The sequence below is a fragment of the Denticeps clupeoides genome, unplaced genomic scaffold (genome assembly GCF_900700375.1).
Source record: "Denticeps clupeoides unplaced genomic scaffold, fDenClu1.1, whole genome shotgun sequence".
NCBI classification, from domain to species: Eukaryota; Metazoa; Chordata; class Actinopteri; order Clupeiformes; family Denticipitidae; genus Denticeps; species Denticeps clupeoides.
Genome location: NW_021629821.1, coordinates 32,501 through 47,500, shown reverse-complemented (window position 1 = coordinate 47,500; position 15,000 = coordinate 32,501). Strand labels below are relative to the sequence as shown.

The 15,000-nt window shown below is 39.8% G+C and overlaps 39 non-coding genes across 39 annotated transcripts in view; 26 read left to right on the top strand and 13 right to left on the bottom strand.

Moving 5' to 3' along the window:
• Positions 1 to 11: 11 nt before the first annotated feature.
• Positions 12 to 83, top strand: trnae-cuc (transfer RNA glutamic acid (anticodon CUC)). Its single transcript has one exon. It is a non-coding gene; the product is annotated as a tRNA-Glu (tRNA).
• Positions 84 to 435: 352 nt separating this feature from the next.
• Positions 436 to 507, top strand: trnae-uuc (transfer RNA glutamic acid (anticodon UUC)). The gene has a single exon. It is a non-coding gene; the product is annotated as a tRNA-Glu (tRNA).
• A 351-nt stretch (positions 508 to 858) lies between these two features.
• trnay-gua (transfer RNA tyrosine (anticodon GUA)) lies at positions 859 to 945 on the bottom strand. Its single transcript is given in 2 exon segments — positions 859 to 894; positions 909 to 945. It is a non-coding gene; the product is annotated as a tRNA-Tyr (tRNA).
• Positions 946 to 1,134: 189 nt separating this feature from the next.
• trnae-cuc (transfer RNA glutamic acid (anticodon CUC)) lies at positions 1,135 to 1,206 on the top strand. Its single transcript has one exon. It is a non-coding gene; the product is annotated as a tRNA-Glu (tRNA).
• A 352-nt stretch (positions 1,207 to 1,558) lies between these two features.
• trnae-uuc (transfer RNA glutamic acid (anticodon UUC)) lies at positions 1,559 to 1,630 on the top strand. The gene has a single exon. It is a non-coding gene; the product is annotated as a tRNA-Glu (tRNA).
• Positions 1,631 to 1,981: 351 nt separating this feature from the next.
• trnay-gua (transfer RNA tyrosine (anticodon GUA)) lies at positions 1,982 to 2,068 on the bottom strand. The gene is given in 2 exon segments: positions 1,982 to 2,017; positions 2,032 to 2,068. It is a non-coding gene; the product is annotated as a tRNA-Tyr (tRNA).
• Positions 2,069 to 2,256: 188 nt separating this feature from the next.
• Positions 2,257 to 2,328, top strand: trnae-cuc (transfer RNA glutamic acid (anticodon CUC)). The gene has a single exon. It is a non-coding gene; the product is annotated as a tRNA-Glu (tRNA).
• A 352-nt stretch (positions 2,329 to 2,680) lies between these two features.
• trnae-uuc (transfer RNA glutamic acid (anticodon UUC)) lies at positions 2,681 to 2,752 on the top strand. The gene has a single exon. It is a non-coding gene; the product is annotated as a tRNA-Glu (tRNA).
• Positions 2,753 to 3,102: 350 nt separating this feature from the next.
• On the bottom strand, positions 3,103 to 3,189 carry trnay-gua (transfer RNA tyrosine (anticodon GUA)). Its single transcript is given in 2 exon segments — positions 3,103 to 3,138; positions 3,153 to 3,189. It is a non-coding gene; the product is annotated as a tRNA-Tyr (tRNA).
• A 187-nt stretch (positions 3,190 to 3,376) lies between these two features.
• Positions 3,377 to 3,448, top strand: trnae-cuc (transfer RNA glutamic acid (anticodon CUC)). Its single transcript has one exon. It is a non-coding gene; the product is annotated as a tRNA-Glu (tRNA).
• A 350-nt stretch (positions 3,449 to 3,798) lies between these two features.
• trnae-uuc (transfer RNA glutamic acid (anticodon UUC)) lies at positions 3,799 to 3,870 on the top strand. Its single transcript has one exon. It is a non-coding gene; the product is annotated as a tRNA-Glu (tRNA).
• Positions 3,871 to 4,220: 350 nt separating this feature from the next.
• trnay-gua (transfer RNA tyrosine (anticodon GUA)) lies at positions 4,221 to 4,307 on the bottom strand. The gene is given in 2 exon segments: positions 4,221 to 4,256; positions 4,271 to 4,307. It is a non-coding gene; the product is annotated as a tRNA-Tyr (tRNA).
• A 609-nt stretch (positions 4,308 to 4,916) lies between these two features.
• trnae-uuc (transfer RNA glutamic acid (anticodon UUC)) lies at positions 4,917 to 4,988 on the top strand. Its single transcript has one exon. It is a non-coding gene; the product is annotated as a tRNA-Glu (tRNA).
• Positions 4,989 to 5,338: 350 nt separating this feature from the next.
• trnay-gua (transfer RNA tyrosine (anticodon GUA)) lies at positions 5,339 to 5,425 on the bottom strand. Its single transcript is given in 2 exon segments — positions 5,339 to 5,374; positions 5,389 to 5,425. It is a non-coding gene; the product is annotated as a tRNA-Tyr (tRNA).
• A 611-nt stretch (positions 5,426 to 6,036) lies between these two features.
• Positions 6,037 to 6,108, top strand: trnae-uuc (transfer RNA glutamic acid (anticodon UUC)). Its single transcript has one exon. It is a non-coding gene; the product is annotated as a tRNA-Glu (tRNA).
• Positions 6,109 to 6,458: 350 nt separating this feature from the next.
• On the bottom strand, positions 6,459 to 6,545 carry trnay-gua (transfer RNA tyrosine (anticodon GUA)). Its single transcript is given in 2 exon segments — positions 6,459 to 6,494; positions 6,509 to 6,545. It is a non-coding gene; the product is annotated as a tRNA-Tyr (tRNA).
• A 185-nt stretch (positions 6,546 to 6,730) lies between these two features.
• On the top strand, positions 6,731 to 6,802 carry trnae-cuc (transfer RNA glutamic acid (anticodon CUC)). The gene has a single exon. It is a non-coding gene; the product is annotated as a tRNA-Glu (tRNA).
• A 351-nt stretch (positions 6,803 to 7,153) lies between these two features.
• trnae-uuc (transfer RNA glutamic acid (anticodon UUC)) lies at positions 7,154 to 7,225 on the top strand. The gene has a single exon. It is a non-coding gene; the product is annotated as a tRNA-Glu (tRNA).
• A 349-nt stretch (positions 7,226 to 7,574) lies between these two features.
• On the bottom strand, positions 7,575 to 7,661 carry trnay-gua (transfer RNA tyrosine (anticodon GUA)). The gene is given in 2 exon segments: positions 7,575 to 7,610; positions 7,625 to 7,661. It is a non-coding gene; the product is annotated as a tRNA-Tyr (tRNA).
• A 187-nt stretch (positions 7,662 to 7,848) lies between these two features.
• Positions 7,849 to 7,920, top strand: trnae-cuc (transfer RNA glutamic acid (anticodon CUC)). Its single transcript has one exon. It is a non-coding gene; the product is annotated as a tRNA-Glu (tRNA).
• A 351-nt stretch (positions 7,921 to 8,271) lies between these two features.
• On the top strand, positions 8,272 to 8,343 carry trnae-uuc (transfer RNA glutamic acid (anticodon UUC)). Its single transcript has one exon. It is a non-coding gene; the product is annotated as a tRNA-Glu (tRNA).
• A 351-nt stretch (positions 8,344 to 8,694) lies between these two features.
• Positions 8,695 to 8,781, bottom strand: trnay-gua (transfer RNA tyrosine (anticodon GUA)). Its single transcript is given in 2 exon segments — positions 8,695 to 8,730; positions 8,745 to 8,781. It is a non-coding gene; the product is annotated as a tRNA-Tyr (tRNA).
• A 188-nt stretch (positions 8,782 to 8,969) lies between these two features.
• On the top strand, positions 8,970 to 9,041 carry trnae-cuc (transfer RNA glutamic acid (anticodon CUC)). The gene has a single exon. It is a non-coding gene; the product is annotated as a tRNA-Glu (tRNA).
• A 351-nt stretch (positions 9,042 to 9,392) lies between these two features.
• Positions 9,393 to 9,464, top strand: trnae-uuc (transfer RNA glutamic acid (anticodon UUC)). The gene has a single exon. It is a non-coding gene; the product is annotated as a tRNA-Glu (tRNA).
• Positions 9,465 to 9,812: 348 nt separating this feature from the next.
• On the bottom strand, positions 9,813 to 9,899 carry trnay-gua (transfer RNA tyrosine (anticodon GUA)). Its single transcript is given in 2 exon segments — positions 9,813 to 9,848; positions 9,863 to 9,899. It is a non-coding gene; the product is annotated as a tRNA-Tyr (tRNA).
• Positions 9,900 to 10,087: 188 nt separating this feature from the next.
• Positions 10,088 to 10,159, top strand: trnae-cuc (transfer RNA glutamic acid (anticodon CUC)). The gene has a single exon. It is a non-coding gene; the product is annotated as a tRNA-Glu (tRNA).
• A 352-nt stretch (positions 10,160 to 10,511) lies between these two features.
• Positions 10,512 to 10,583, top strand: trnae-uuc (transfer RNA glutamic acid (anticodon UUC)). Its single transcript has one exon. It is a non-coding gene; the product is annotated as a tRNA-Glu (tRNA).
• A 351-nt stretch (positions 10,584 to 10,934) lies between these two features.
• trnay-gua (transfer RNA tyrosine (anticodon GUA)) lies at positions 10,935 to 11,021 on the bottom strand. Its single transcript is given in 2 exon segments — positions 10,935 to 10,970; positions 10,985 to 11,021. It is a non-coding gene; the product is annotated as a tRNA-Tyr (tRNA).
• A 188-nt stretch (positions 11,022 to 11,209) lies between these two features.
• trnae-cuc (transfer RNA glutamic acid (anticodon CUC)) lies at positions 11,210 to 11,281 on the top strand. The gene has a single exon. It is a non-coding gene; the product is annotated as a tRNA-Glu (tRNA).
• A 351-nt stretch (positions 11,282 to 11,632) lies between these two features.
• trnae-uuc (transfer RNA glutamic acid (anticodon UUC)) lies at positions 11,633 to 11,704 on the top strand. Its single transcript has one exon. It is a non-coding gene; the product is annotated as a tRNA-Glu (tRNA).
• Positions 11,705 to 12,054: 350 nt separating this feature from the next.
• trnay-gua (transfer RNA tyrosine (anticodon GUA)) lies at positions 12,055 to 12,141 on the bottom strand. Its single transcript is given in 2 exon segments — positions 12,055 to 12,090; positions 12,105 to 12,141. It is a non-coding gene; the product is annotated as a tRNA-Tyr (tRNA).
• A 187-nt stretch (positions 12,142 to 12,328) lies between these two features.
• On the top strand, positions 12,329 to 12,400 carry trnae-cuc (transfer RNA glutamic acid (anticodon CUC)). The gene has a single exon. It is a non-coding gene; the product is annotated as a tRNA-Glu (tRNA).
• A 352-nt stretch (positions 12,401 to 12,752) lies between these two features.
• Positions 12,753 to 12,824, top strand: trnae-uuc (transfer RNA glutamic acid (anticodon UUC)). The gene has a single exon. It is a non-coding gene; the product is annotated as a tRNA-Glu (tRNA).
• Positions 12,825 to 13,174: 350 nt separating this feature from the next.
• trnay-gua (transfer RNA tyrosine (anticodon GUA)) lies at positions 13,175 to 13,261 on the bottom strand. The gene is given in 2 exon segments: positions 13,175 to 13,210; positions 13,225 to 13,261. It is a non-coding gene; the product is annotated as a tRNA-Tyr (tRNA).
• A 188-nt stretch (positions 13,262 to 13,449) lies between these two features.
• On the top strand, positions 13,450 to 13,521 carry trnae-cuc (transfer RNA glutamic acid (anticodon CUC)). The gene has a single exon. It is a non-coding gene; the product is annotated as a tRNA-Glu (tRNA).
• A 352-nt stretch (positions 13,522 to 13,873) lies between these two features.
• On the top strand, positions 13,874 to 13,945 carry trnae-uuc (transfer RNA glutamic acid (anticodon UUC)). Its single transcript has one exon. It is a non-coding gene; the product is annotated as a tRNA-Glu (tRNA).
• A 349-nt stretch (positions 13,946 to 14,294) lies between these two features.
• On the bottom strand, positions 14,295 to 14,381 carry trnay-gua (transfer RNA tyrosine (anticodon GUA)). Its single transcript is given in 2 exon segments — positions 14,295 to 14,330; positions 14,345 to 14,381. It is a non-coding gene; the product is annotated as a tRNA-Tyr (tRNA).
• A 187-nt stretch (positions 14,382 to 14,568) lies between these two features.
• On the top strand, positions 14,569 to 14,640 carry trnae-cuc (transfer RNA glutamic acid (anticodon CUC)). Its single transcript has one exon. It is a non-coding gene; the product is annotated as a tRNA-Glu (tRNA).
• A 351-nt stretch (positions 14,641 to 14,991) lies between these two features.
• The window catches only part of trnae-uuc (transfer RNA glutamic acid (anticodon UUC)), a 72-nt gene continuing 63 nt past the window's right edge, over positions 14,992 to 15,000 (top strand). Inside the window, exon 1 of the tRNA in view lies at positions 14,992 to 15,000. This exon is cut by the window's right edge and continues 63 nt beyond it. This is a non-coding gene — a tRNA (tRNA-Glu).

Here is a 15,000-nt window from a genome sequence, read left to right as displayed (position 1 = left end):
AAGTCAGAAGGTCCCTGGTGGTCTAGTGGTTAGGATTCGGCGCTCTCACCGCCGCGGCCCGGGTTCGATTCCCGGTCAGGGAAAGTTGGTAAGGTTTTATTTATTAATTATTTTCAGGATTTTTTCGCTAGAAAAAAAAAAGTCCTTAAAGGGAAAGTTTTGTAAGATTTTCCCTTTATGCTTTTCAGGATTTTTGCTTAAAAAAAAACCTTCTTCAAGCCGGAATTGATCTAGCGATCTAAGCTTTTCAACCAAGAATGTGTTGAATGTGCCTGGTTGTCTATCGGTTAGGATTCAGGTCTCTCATCCAGCTACCGGGGTTCGCGTCATGGTCAAGGAAGGGTTGAAAAAATTAGCAATTTAGCCAGGCCTTGGCTGTACAACAAAATGTCTTTTAGTCAGCAAGACACTTTTAAATCTTGAATTAACCAAGGCTCCCTGGTGGTCTAGTGGTTAGGATTCGGCGCTTTCACCGCCGCGGCCCGGGTTCGATTCCCGGTCAGGGAAACTTTGTAAGGTTTTATTTATTAATTCTGTCACATTTTTCTTTAAAAAAAAAGTCCTTTAATACCAGGAATTTGATAAATGTGCGTGGTGGTCTAGTGGGCTCTCACCAAACTGCCTGGGTTCTCTTCCTGGTCAAGGAAGGGTTGTAAAAACTTGCAATTATGCCAGGTCTGGGTTCTCCAACTAAATCTTTTCTAGTAAGCAAAATGCTTTTAAATCAAGAATACATTAAAGGTATCGGGTGATCTAGTTGATAGTTTTTAGAACTCACACCCCACTGCCCGTGTTCGCATCCAGGACAAGGAAGGATTAAAAAAATTATATTTTTCAGACTTTTATAAAAAAAACAATTCCTTCGAGCCGGAATTGAACCAGCGACCTAAGGATTACAGGCAGTACAACTACAGTCCTCCGCTCTACCAGCTGAGCTATCGAAGGAACAAACACCAAACAACCTGACAATAAATATGAACGTGTGTCATAAAGAAGAACTGAATACCAGAACTTGGCTGTACAAGAATAAAAAAAGTTATTTTAGTCTGTAAGAAAAAAATTTTATGGATTCCACTTATAACAAAACAACTATAATAGTGACAGAATCTTTTTTAATCAGTTAAAGTCAGAAGGTCCCTGGAGGTCTAGTGGTTAGGATTCGGCGCTCTCACCGCCGCGGCCCGGGTTCGATTCCCGGTCAGGGAAAGTTGGTAAGGTTTTATTTATTAATTATTTTCAGGATTTTTTCGCTAAAAAAAAAAAAGTCCTTAAAGGGAAAGTTTTGTAAGATTTTCCCTTTATGCTTTTCAGGATTTTTGCTTAAAAAAAAACCTTCTTCAAGCCGGAATTGATCTAGCGATCTAAGCTTTTCAACCAAGAATGTGTTGAATGTGCCTGGTTGTCTATAGGTTAGTATTCAGGTCTTTCATCCAGCTACCGGGGTTCGCGTCATGGTCAAGGAAGGGTTGAAAAAATTAGCAATTTAGCCAGGCCTTGGCTGTACAACAAAATGTCTTTTAGTCAGCAAGACACTTTTAAATCTTGAATTAACCAAGGCTCCCTGGTGGTCTAGTGGTTAGGATTCGGCGCTTTCACCGCCGCGGCCCGGGTTCGATTCCCGGTCAGGGAAAGTTTGTAAGGTTTTATTTATTAATTCTGTCACATTTTTCTTTAAAAAAAAAGTCCTTTAATACCAGGAATTTGATAAATGTGCGTGGTGGTCTAGTGGGCTCTCACCAAACTGCCTGGGTTCTCTTCCCGGTCAAGGAAGGGTTGTAAAAACTTGCAATTATGCCAGGTCTGGGCTGTCCAACTAAATCTTTTCTAGTAAGCAAAATGCTTTTAAATCAAGAATACATTAAAGGTATCGGGTGATCTAGTTGATAGTTTTTAGAACTCACACCCCACTGCCCGTGTTCGCATCCAGGACAAGGAAGGATTAAAAAAATTATATTTTTCAGACTTTTATAAAAAAAACAATTCCTTCGAGCCGGAATTGAACCAGCGACCTAAGGATTACAGGCAGTACAACTACAGTCCTCCGCTCTACCAGCTGAGCTATCGAAGGAACAAACACCACACAACCTGACAATAAATATGAACGTGTGTCATAAAGAAGAACTGAATACCAGAACTTGGCTGTACAAGAATAAAAAAAGTTATTTTAGTCTGTAAAAAAAAAAATTTATGGATTCCACTTACAACAAAACAACTAAAATAGTGACAGAACTTTTTTAATCAGTCAAAATCAGAAGGTCCCTGGTGGTCTAGTGGTTAGGATTCGGCGCTCTCACCGCCGCGGCCCGGGTTCGATTCCCGGTCAGGGAAAGTTGGTAAGGTTTTATTTATTAATTATTTTCAGGATTTTTTCGCAGAAAAAAAAAAAGTCCTTAAAGGGAAAGTTTTGTAAGATTTTCCCTTTATGCTTTTCAGGATTTTTGCTTAAAAAAAAACCTTCTTCAAGCCGGAATTGATCTAGCGATCTAAGCTTTTCAACCAAGAATGTGTTGAATGTGCCTGGTTGTCTATAGGTTAGTATTCAGGTCTTTCATCCAGCTACCGGGGTTCGCGTCATGGTCAAGGAAGGGTTGAAAAAATTAGCAATTTAGCCAGGCCTTGGCTGTACAACAAAATGTCTTTTAGTCAGCAAGACACTTTTAAATCTTGAATTAACCAAGGCTCCCTGGTGGTCTAGTGGTTAGGATTCGGCGCTTTCACCGCCGCGGCCCGGGTTCGATTCCCGGTCAGGGAAACTTTGTAAGGTTTTATTTATTAATTCTGTCACATTTTTCTTAAAAAAAAAAGTCCTTTAATACCAGGAATTTGATAAATGTACGTGGTGGTCTAGTGGGCTCTCACCAAACTGCCTGGGTTCTTTTCCCGGTCAAGGAAGGGTTGTAAAAACTTGCCATTATGCCAGGTCTGGGCTGTCCAACTAAATCTTTTCTAGTAAGCAAAATGCTTTTAAATCAAGAATACATTAAAGGTATCGGGTGATCTAGTTGATAGTTTTTAGAACTCACACCCCACTGCCCGTGTTCGCATCCAGGACAAGGAAGGATTAAAAAAATTATATTTTTCAGACTTTTATAAAAAAACAATTCCTTCGAGCCGGAATTGAACCAGCGACCTAAGGATTACAGGCAGTACAACTACAGTCCTCCGCTCTACCAGCTGAGCTATCGAAGGAACAAACACCACACAACCTGACAATAAATATGAACGTGTGTCATAAAGAAGAATTGAATACCAGAACTTGGCTGTACAAGAATAAAAAAAGTTATTTTAGTCTGTAAGAAAAAAATTTATGGATTCCACTTACAACAAAACAACTAAAATAGTGACAGATCTTTTTTAATCAGTCAAAGTCAGAAGGTCCCTGGTGGTCTAGTGGTTAGGATTCGGCGCTCTCACCGCCGCGGCCCGGGTTCGATTCCCGGTCAGGGAAAGTTGGTAAGGTTTTATTTATTAATTATTTTCAGGATTTTTTCGCAGAAAAAAAAAGTCCTTAAAGGGAAAGTTTTGTAAGATTTTCCCTTTATGCTTTTCAGGATTTTTGCTTAAAAAAAAACCTTCTTCAAGCCGGAATTGATCTAGCGATCTAAGCTTTTCAACCAAGAATGTGTTGAATGTGCCTGGTTGTCTATAGGTTAGTATTCAGGTCTTTCATCCAGCTACCGGGGTTCGCGTCATGGTCAAGGAAGGGTTGAAAAAATTAGCAATTTAGCCAGGCCTTGGCTGTACAACAAAATGTCTTTTAGTCAGCAAGACACTTTTAAATCTTGAATTAACCAAGGCTCCCTGGTGGTCTAGTGGTTAGGATTCGGCGCTTTCACCGCCGCGGCCCGGGTTCGATTCCCGGTCAGGGAAACTTTGTAAGGTTTTATTTATTAATTCTGTCACATTTTTCTTTAAAAAAAAGTCCTTTAATACCAGGAATTTGATAAATGTGCGTGGTGGTCTAGTGGGCTCTCACCAAACTGCCTGGGTTCTCTTCCCGGTCAAGGAAGGGTTGTAAAAACTTGCCATTATGCCAGGTCTGGGCTGTCCAACTAAATCTTTTCTAGTAAGCAAAATGCTTTTAAATCAAGAATACATTAAAGGTATCGGGTGATCTAGTTGATAGTTTTTAGAACTCACACCCCACTGCCCGTGTTCGCATCCAGGACAAGGAAGGATTAAAAAAATTATATTTTTCAGACTTTTATAAAAAAAACAATTCCTTCGAGCCGGAATTGAACCAGCGACCTAAGGATTACAGGCAGTACAACTACAGTCCTCCGCTCTACCAGCTGAGCTATCGAAGGAACAAACACCACACAACCTGACAATAAATATGAACGTGTGTCATAAAGAAGAACTGAATACCAGAACTTGGCTGTACAAGAATAAAAAAAGTTATTTTAGTCTGTAAAAAAAAAATTTATGGATTCCACTTACAACAAAACAACTAAAATAGTGACAGATCTTTTTTAATCAGTTAAAGTCAGAAGGTCCCTGGTGGTCTAGTGGTTAGGATTCGGCATTTAACCGCCGCGGCCCGGGTTCGATTCCCGGTCAGGGAAAGTTGGTAAGGTTTTATTTATTAATTATTTTCAGGATTTTTTCGCAGAAAAAAAAAAGTCCTTAAAGGGAAAGTTTTGTAAGATTTTCCCTTTATGCTTTTCAGGATTTTTGCTTAAAAAAAAACCTTCTTCAAGCCGGAATTGATCTAGCGATCTAAGCTTTTCAACCAAGAATGTGTTGAATGTGCCTGGTTGTCTATAGGTTAGTATTCAGGTCTCTCATCCAGCTACCGGGGTTCGCGTCATGGTCAAGGAAGGGTTGAAAAAATTAGCAATTTAGCCAGGCCTTGGCTGTACAACAAAATGTCTTTTAGTCAGCAAGACACTTTTAAATCTTGAATTAACCAAGGCTCCCTGGTGGTCTAGTGGTTAGGATTCGGCGCTTTCACCGCCGCGGCCCGGGTTCGATTCCCGGTCAGGGAAACTTTGTAAGGTTTTATTTATTAATTCTGTCACATTTTTCTTTAAAAAAAAAGTCCTTTAATACCAGGAATTTGATAAATGTGCGTGGTGGTCTAGTGGGCTCTCACCAAACTGCCTGGGTTCTCTTCCCGGTCAAGGAAGGGTTGTAAAAACTTGCCATTATGCCAGGTCTGGGCTGTCCAACTAAATCTTTTCTAGTAAGCAAAATGCTTTTAAATCAAGAATACATTAAAGGTATCGGGTGACCTAGTTGATAGTTTTTAGAACTCACACCCCACTGCCCGTGTTCGCATCCAGGACAAGGAAGGATTAAAAAAATTATATTTTTCAGACTTTTATAAAAAAACAATTCCTTCGAGCCGGAATTGAACCAGCGACCTAAGGATTACAGGCAGTACAACTACAGTCCTCCGCTCTACCAGCTGAGCTATCGAAGGAACAAACGCCACACAACCTGACAATAAATATGAACGTGTGTCATAAAGAAGAATTGAATACCAGAACTTGGCTGTACAAGAATAAAAAAAGTTATTTTAGTCTGTAAGAAAAAAATTTTAAGGATTCCACTTACAACAAAACAACTAAAATAGTGACAGATCTTTTTTAATCAGTTAAAGTCAGAAGGTCCCTGGTGGTCTAGTGGTTAGGATTCGGCATTTAACCGCCGCGGCCTGGGTTCGATTCCCGGTCAGGGAAAGTTGGTAAGGTTCTATTTATTAATTATTTTCAGGATTTTTTCGCTGAAAAAAAAAAGTCCTTAAAGGGAAAGTTTTGTAAGATTTTCCCTTTATGCTTTTCAGGATTTTTGCTTAAAAAAAAAACCTTCTTCAAGCCGGAATTGATCTAGCGATCTAAGCTTTTCAACCAAGAATGTGTTGAATGTGCCTGGTTGTCTATAGGTTAGTATTCAGGTCTCTCATCCAGCTACCGGGGTTCGCGTCATGGTCAAGGAAGGGTTGAAAAAATTAGCAATTTAGCCAGGCCTTGGCTGTACAACAAAATGTCTTTTAGTCAGCAAGACACTTTTAAATCTTGAATTAACCAAGGCTCCCTGGTGGTCTAGTGGTTAGGATTCGGCGCTTTCACCGCCGCGGCCCGGGTTCGATTCCCGGTCAGGGAAACTTTGTAAGGTTTTATTTATTAATTCTGTCACATTTTTCTTTAAAAAAAAAGTCCTTTAATACCAGGAATTTGATAAATGTGCGTGGTGGTCTAGTGGGCTCTCACCAAACTGCCTGGGTTCTCTTCCCGGTCAAGGAAGGGTTGTAAAAACTTGCCATTATGCCAGGTCTGGGCTGTCCAACTAAATCTTTTCTAGTAAGCAAAATGCTTTTAAATCAAGAATACATTAAAGGTATCGGGTGACCTAGTTGATAGTTTTTAGAACTCACACCCCACTGCCCGTGTTCGCATCCAGGACAAGGAAGGATTAAAAAAATTATATTTTTCAGACTTTTATAAAAAAACAATTCCTTCGAGCCGGAATTGAACCAGCGACCTAAGGATTACAGGCAGTACAACTACAGTCCTCCGCTCTACCAGCTGAGCTATCGAAGGAACAAACACCACACAACCTGACAATAAATATGAACGTGTGTCATAAAGAAGAACTGAATACCAGAACTTGGCTGTACAAGAATAAAAAAGTTATTTTAGTCTGTAAGAAAAAAATTTATGGATTCCACTTACAACAAAACAACTAAAATAGTGACAGAACTTTTTAATCAGTCAAAATCAGAAGGTCCCTGGTGGTCTAGTGGTTAGGATTCGGCGCTCTCACCGCCGCGGCCCGGGTTCGATTCCCGGTCAGGGAAAGTTGGTAAGGTTTTATTTATTAATTATTTTCAGGATTTTTTCGCAGAAAAAAAAAAGTCCTTAAAGGGAAAGTTTTGTAAGATTTTCCCTTTATGCTTTTCAGGATTTTTGCTTAAAAAAAAACCTTCTTCAAGCCGGAATTGATCTAGCGATCTAAGCTTTTCAACCAAGAATGTGTTGAATGTGCCTGGTTGTCTATAGGTTAGTATTCAGGTCTTTCATCCAGCTACCGGGGTTCGTGTCCTGGTCAAGGAAGGGTTGAAACAATTAGCAATTTAGCCAGGCCTTGGCTGTACAACAAAATGTCTTTTAGTCAGCAAGACACTTTTAAATTTTGAATTAACCAAGGCTCCCTGGTGGTCTAGTGGTTAGGATTCGGCGCTTTCACCGCCGCGGCCCGGGTTCGATTCCCGGTCAGGGAAACTTTGTAAGGTTTTATTTATTAATTCTGTCACATTTTTCTTTAAAAAAAAGTCCTTTAATACCAGGAATTTGATAAATGTGAGTGGTGGTCTAGTGGGCTCTCACCAAACTGCCTGGGTTCTCTTCCCGGTCAAGGAAGGGTTGTAAAAACTTGCCATTATGCCAGGTCTGGGCTGTCCAACTAAATCTTTTCTAGTAAGCAAAATGCTTTTAAATCAAGAATACATTAAAGGTATCGGGTGACCTAGTTGATAGTTTTTAGAACTCACACCCCACTGCCCGTGTTCGCATCCAGGACAAGGAAGGATTAAAAAAATTATATTTTTCAGACTTTTATAAAAAAACAATTCCTTCGAGCCGGAATTGAACCAGCGACCTAAGGATTACAGGCAGTACAACTACAGTCCTCCGCTCTACCAGCTGAGCTATCGAAGGAACAAACACCACACAACCTGACAATAAATATGAACGTGTGTCATAAAGAAGAACTGAATACCAGAACTTGGCTGTACAAGAATAAAAAAAGTTATTTTAGTCTGTAAGAAAAAAATTTATGGATTCCACTTACAACAAAACAACTAAAATAGTGACAGAACTTTTTTAATCAGTCAAATTCAGAAGGTCCCTGGTGGTCTAGTGGTTAGGATTCGGCGCTCTCACCGCCGCGGCCCGGGTTCGATTCCCGGTCAGGGAAAGTTGGTAAAGTTTTATTTATTAATTATTTTCAGGATTTTTTCGCAGAAAAAAAAAAGTCCTTAAAGGGAAAGTTTTGTAAGATTTTCCCTTTATGCTTTTCAGGATTTTTGCTTAAAAAAAAACCTTCTTCAAGCCGGAATTAATCTAGCGATCTAAGCTTTTCAACCAAGAATGTGTTGAATGTGCCTGGTTGTCTATAGGTTAGTATTCAGGTCTCTCATCCAGCTACCGGGGTTCGCGTCATGGTCAAGGAAGGGTTGAAAAAATTAGCAATTTAGCCAGGCCTTGGCTGTACAACAAAATGTCTTTTAGTCAGCAAGACACTTTTAAATCTTGAATTAACCAAGGCTCCCTGGTGGTCTAGTGGTTAGGATTCGGCGCTTTCACCGCCGCGGCCCGGGTTCGATTCCCGGTCAGGGAAACTTTGTAAGGTTTTATTTATTAATTCTGTCACATTTTTCTTTAAAAAAAAAGTCCTTTAATACCAGGAATTTGATAAATGTGCGTGGTGGTCTAGTGGGCTCTCACCAAACTGCCTGGGTTCTCTTCCCGGTCAAGGAAGGGTTGTAAAAACTTGCCATTATGCCAGGTCTGGGCTGTCCAACTAAATCTTTTCTAGTAAGCAAAATGCTTTTAAATCAAGAATACATTAAAGGTATCGGGTGATCTAGTTGATAGTTTTTAGAACTCACACCCCACTGCCCGTGTTCGCATCCAGGACAAGGAAGGATTAAAAAAATTATATTTTTCAGACTTTTATAAAAAAAACAATTCCTTCGAGCCGGAATTGAACCAGCGACCTAAGGATTACAGGCAGTACAACTACAGTCCTCCGCTCTACCAGCTGAGCTATCGAAGGAACAAACACCACACAACCTGACAATAAATATGAACGTGTGTCATAAAGAAGAACTGAATACCAGAACTTGGCTGTACAAGAATAAAAAAAGTTATTTTAGTCTGTAAGAAAAAAATTTTATGGATTCCACTTACAACAAAACAACTAAAATAGTGACAGAACTTTTTTAATCAGTCAAAATCAGAAGGTCCCTGGTGGTCTAGTGGTTAGGATTCGGCGCTCTCACCGCCGCGGCCCGGGTTCGATTCCCGGTCAGGGAAAGTTGGTAAGGTTTTATTTATTAATTATTTTCAGGATTTTTTCGCAGAAAAAAAAAAGTCCTTAAAGGGAAAGTTTTGTAAGATTTTCCCTTTATGCTTTTCAGGATTTTTGCTTAAAAAAAAACCTTCTTCAAGCCGGAATTGATCTAGCGATCTAAGCTTTTCAACCAAGAATGTGTTGAATGTGCCTGGTTGTCTATAGGTTAGTATTCAGGTCTTTCATCCAGCTACCGGGGTTCGTGTCCTGGTCAAGGAAGGGTTGAAACAATTAGCAATTTAGCCAGGCCTTGGCTGTACAACAAAATGTCTTTTAGTCAGCAAGACACTTTTAAATTTTGAATTAACCAAGGCTCCCTGGTGGTCTAGTGGTTAGGATTCGGCGCTTTCACCGCCGCGGCCCGGGTTCGATTCCCGGTCAGGGAAACTTTGTAAGGTTTTATTTATTAATTCTGTCACATTTTTCTTTAAAAAAAGTCCTTTAATACCAGGAATTTGATAAATGTGCGTGGTGGTCTAGTGGGCTCTCACCAAACTGCCTGGGTTCTCTTCCCGGTCAAGGAAGGGTTGTAAAAACTTGCCATTATGCCAGGTCTGGATTGCCCAACTAAATCTTTTCTAGTAAGCAAAATGCTTTTAAATCAAGAATATATTAAAGGTATCGGGTGATCTAGTTGATAGTTTTTAGAACTCACACCCCACTGCCCGTGTTCGCATCCAGGACATAGAAGGATTAAAAAAATTATATTTTTCAGACTTTTATAAAAAAACAATTCCTTCGAGCCGGAATTGAACCAGCGACCTAAGGATTACAGGCAGTACAACTACAGTCCTCCGCTCTACCAGCTGAGCTATCGAAGGAACAAACACCACACAACCTGACAATAAATATGAACGTGTGTCATAAAGAAGAACTGAATACCAGAACTTGGCTGTACAAGAATAAAAAAAGTTATTTTAGTCTGTAAAAAAAAAAATTTATGGATTCCATTTACAACAAAACAACTAAAATAGTGACAGAACTTTTTTAATCAGTCAAATTCAGAAGGTCCCTGGTGGTCTAGTGGTTAGGATTCGGCGCTCTCACCGCCGCGGCCCGGGTTCGATTCCCGGTCAGGGAAAGATTGTAAAATTTTATTTATTAATTCTGTTCAGGATTTTTTCGTAGAAAAAAAAAAGTCCTTAAAAGGGAAAGTTTTGTAAGATTTTCCCTTTATGCTTTTCAGGATTTTTGCTTAAAAAAAAACCTTCTTCAAGCCGGAATTGATCTAGCGATCTAAGCTTTTCAACCAAGAATGTGTTGAATGTGCCTGGTTGTCTATAGGTTAGTATTCAGGTCTCTCATCCAGCTACCGGGGTTCGCGTCATGGTCAAGGAAGGGTTGAAAAAATTAGCAATTTAGCCAGGCCTTGGCTGTACAACAAAATGTCTTTTAGTCAGCAAGACACTTTTAAATCTTGAATTAACCAAGGCTCCCTGGTGGTCTAGTGGTTAGGATTCGGCGCTTTCACCGCCGCGGCCCGGGTTCGATTCCCGGTCAGGGAAACTTTGTAAGGTTTTATTTATTAATTCTGTCACATTTTTCTTTTAAAAAAAAGTCCTTTAATACCAGGAATTTGATAAATGTGCGTGGTGGTCTAGTGGGCTCTCACCAAACTGCCTGGGTTCTCTTCCCGGTCAAGGAAGGGTTGTAAAAACTTGCCATTATGCCAGGTCTGGGCTGTCCAACTAAATCTTTTCTAGTAAGCAAAATGCTTTTAAATCAAGAATACATTAAAGGTATCGGGTGACCTAGTTGATAGTTTTTAGAACTCACACCCCACTGCCCGTGTTCGCATCCAGGACAAGGAAGGATTAAAAAAATTATATTTTTCAGACTTTTATAAAAAAAACAATTCCTTCGAGCCGGAATTGAACCAGCGACCTAAGGATTACAGGCAGTACAACTACAGTCCTCCGCTCTACCAGCTGAGCTATCGAAGGAACAAACGCCACACAACCTGACAATAAATATGAACGTGTGTCATAAAGAAGAATTGAATACCAGAACTTGGCTGTACAAGAATAAAAAAAGTTATTTTAGTCTGTAAGAAAAAAATTTTATGGATTCCACTTACAACAAAACAACTAAAATAGTGACAGATCTTTTTTAATCAGTTAAAGTCAGAAGGTCCCTGGTGGTCTAGTGGTTAGGATTCGGCGCTCTCACCGCCGCGGCCTGGGTTCGATTCCCGGTCAGGGAAAGTTGGTAAGGTTCTATTTATTAATTATTTTCAGGATTTTTTCGCTGAAAAAAAAAAGTCCTTAAAGGGAAAGTTTTGTAAGATTTTCCCTTTATGCTTTTCAGGATTTTTGCTTAAAAAAAAACCTTCTTCAAGCCGGAATTGATCTAGCGATCTAAGCTTTTCAACCAAGAATGTGTTGAATGTGCCTGGTTGTCTATAGGTTAGTATTCAGGTCTTTCATCCAGCTACCGGGGTTCGCGTCATGGTCAAGGAAGGGTTGAAAAAATTAGCAATTTAGCCAGGCCTTGGCTGTACAACAAAATGTCTTTTAGTCAGCAAGACACTTTTAAATCTTGAATTAACCAAGGCTCCCTGGTGGTCTAGTGGTTAGGATTCGGCGCTTTCACCGCCGCGGCCCGGGTTCGATTCCCGGTCAGGGAAACTTTGTAAGGTTTTATTTATTAATTCTGTCACATTTTTCTTTAAAAAAAAGTCCTTTAATACCAGGAATTTGATAAATGTGCGTGGTGGTCTAGTGGGCTCTCACCAAACTGCCTGGGTTCTCTTCCCGGTCAAGGAAGGGTTGTAAAAACTTGCCATTATGCCAGGTCTGGATTGTCCAACTAAATCTTTTCTAGTAAGCAAAATGCTTTTAAATCAAGAATACATTAAAGGTATCGGGTGATCTAGTTGATAGTTTTTAGAACTCACACCCCACTGCCCGTGTTCGCATCCAGGACATAGAAGGATTAAAAAAATTATATTTTTCAGACTTTTATAAAAAAAACAATTCCTTCGAGCCGGAATTGAACCAGCGACCTAAGGATTACAGGCAGTACAACTACAGTCCTCCGCTCTACCAGCTGAGCTATCGAAGGAACAAACACCACACAACCTGACAATAAATATGAACGTGTGTCATAAAGAAGAACTGAATACCAGAACTTGGCTGTACAAGAATAAAAAAAGTTATTTTAGTCTGTAAGAAAAAAATTTATGGATTCCACTTACAACAAAACAACTAAAATAGTGACAGAACTTTTTTAATCAGTTAAAGTCAGAAGGTCCCTGGTGGTCTAGTGGTTAGGATTCGGCGCTCTCACCGCCGCGGCCCGGGTTCGATTCCCGGTCAGGGAAAGATTGTAAAATTTTATTTATTAATTCTGTTCAGGATTTTTTCGTAGAAAAAAAAAAGTCCTTAAAAGGGAAAGTTTTGTAAGATTTTCCCTTTATGCTTTTCAGGATTTTTGCTTAAAAAAAAACCTTCTTCAAGCCGGAATTGATCTAGCGATCTAAGCTTTTCAACCAAGAATGTGTTGAATGTGCCTGGTTGTCTATAGGTTAGTATTCAGGTCTCTCATCCAGCTACCGGGGTTCGCGTCATGGTCAAGGAAGGGTTGAAACAATTAGCAATTTAGCCAGGCCTTGGCTGTACAACAAAATGTCTTTTAGTCAGCAAGACACTTTTAAATCTTGAATTAACCAAGGATCCCTGGTGGTCTAGTGGTTAGGATTCGGTGCTTTCACCGCCGCGGCCCGGGTTCGACTCCCGGTCAGGGAAACTTTGTAAGGTTTTATTTATTAATTCTGTCACATTTTTCTTTTAAAAAAAAAGTCCTTTAATACCAGGAATTTGATAAATGTGCGTGGTGGTCTAGTGGGCTCTCACCAAACTGCCTGGGTTCTCTTCCCGGTCAAGGAAGGGTTGTAAAAACTTGCCATTATGCCAGGTCTGGGCTGTCCAACTAAATCTTTTCTAGTAAGCAAAATGCTTTTAAATCAAGAATACATTAAAGGTATCGGGTGACCTAGTTGATAGTTTTTAGAACTCACACCCCACTGCCCGTGTTCGCATCCAGGACATAAGGATTAAAAAAATTATATTTTTCAGACTTTTATAAAAAAAACAATTCCTTCGAGCCGGAATTGAACCAGCGACCTAAGGATTACAGGCAGTACAACTACAGTCCTCCGCTCTACCAGCTGAGCTATCGAAGGAACAAACACCACACAACCTGACAATAAATATGAACGTGTGTCATAAAGAAGAACTGAATACCAGAACTTGGCTGTACAAGAATAAAAAAAGTTATTTTAGTCTGTAAAAAAAAAAATTTATGGATTCCATTTACAACAAAACAACTAAAATAGTGACAGATCTTTTTTAATCAGTTAAAGTCAGAAGGTCCCTGGTGGTCTAGTGGTTAGGATTCGGCGCTCTCACCGCCGCGGCCCGGGTTCGATTCCCGGTCAGGGAAAGTTGGTAAGGTTTTATTTATTAATTATTTTCAGGATTTTTTCGCTAGAAAAAAAAAAGTCCTTAAAGGGAAAGTTTTGTAAGATTTTCCCTTTATGCTTTTCAGGATTTTTGCTTAAAAAAAAACCTTCTTCAAGCCGGAATTGATCTAGCGATCTAAGCTTTTCAACCAAGAATGTGTTGAATGTGCCTGGTTGTCTATAGGTTAGTATTCAGGTCTCTCATCCAGCTACCGGGGTTCGCGTCATGGTCAAGGAAGGGTTGAAAAAATTAGCAATTTAGCCAGGCCTTGGCTGTACAACAAAATGTCTTTTAGTCAGCAAGACACTTTTAAATCTTGAATTAACCAAGGCTCCCTGGTGGTCTAGTGGTTAGGATTCGGCGCTTTCACCGCCGCGGCCCGGGTTCGATTCCCGGTCAGGGAAACTTTGTAAGGTTTTATTTATTAATTCTGTCACATTTTTCTTTAAAAAAAAAGTCCTTTAATACCAGGAATTTGATAAATGTGCGTGGTGGTCTAGTGGGCTCTCACCAAACTGCCTGGGTTCTCTTCCCGGTCAAGGAAGGGTTGTAAAAACTTGCCATTATGCCAGGTCTGGGCTGTCCAACTAAATCTTTTCTAGTAAGCAAAATGCTTTTAAATCAAGAATACATTAAAGGTATCGGGTGATCTAGTTGATAGTTTTTAGAACTCACACCCCACTGCCCGTGTTCGCATCCAGGACATAAGGATTAAAAAAATTATATTTTTCAGACTTTTATAAAAAAAACAATTCCTTCGAGCCGGAATTGAACCAGCGACCTAAGGATTACAGGCAGTACAACTACAGTCCTCCGCTCTACCAGCTGAGCTATCGAAGGAACAAACACCACACAACCTGACAATAAATATGAACGTGTGTCATAAAGAAGAACTGAATACCAGAACTTGGCTGTACAAGAATAAAAAAAGTTATTTTAGTCTGTAAGAAAAAAATTTATGGATTCCACTTACAACAAAACAACTAAAATAGTGACAGATCTTTTTTAATCAGTTAAAGTCAGAAGGTCCCTGGTGGTCTAGTGGTTAGGATTCGGCGCTCTCACCGCCGCGGCCCGGGTTCGATTCCCGGTCAGGGAAAGTTGGTAAGGTTTTATTTATTAATTATTTTCAGGATTTTTTCGCAGAAAAAAAAAAGTCCTTAAAGGGAAAGTTTTGTAAGATTTTCCCTTTATGCTTTTCAGGATTTTTGCTTAAAAAAAAACCTTCTTCAAGCCGGAATTGATCTAGCGATCTAAGCTTTTCAACCAAGAATGTGTTGAATGTGCCTGGTTGTCTATAGGTTAGTATTCAGGTCTTTCATCCAGCTACCGGGGTTCGTGTCCTGGTCAAGGAAGGGTTGAAACAATTAGCAATTTAGCCAGGCCTTGGCTGTACAACAAAATGTCTTTTAGTCAGCAAGACACTTTTAAATTTTGAATTAACCAAGGCTCCCTGGTG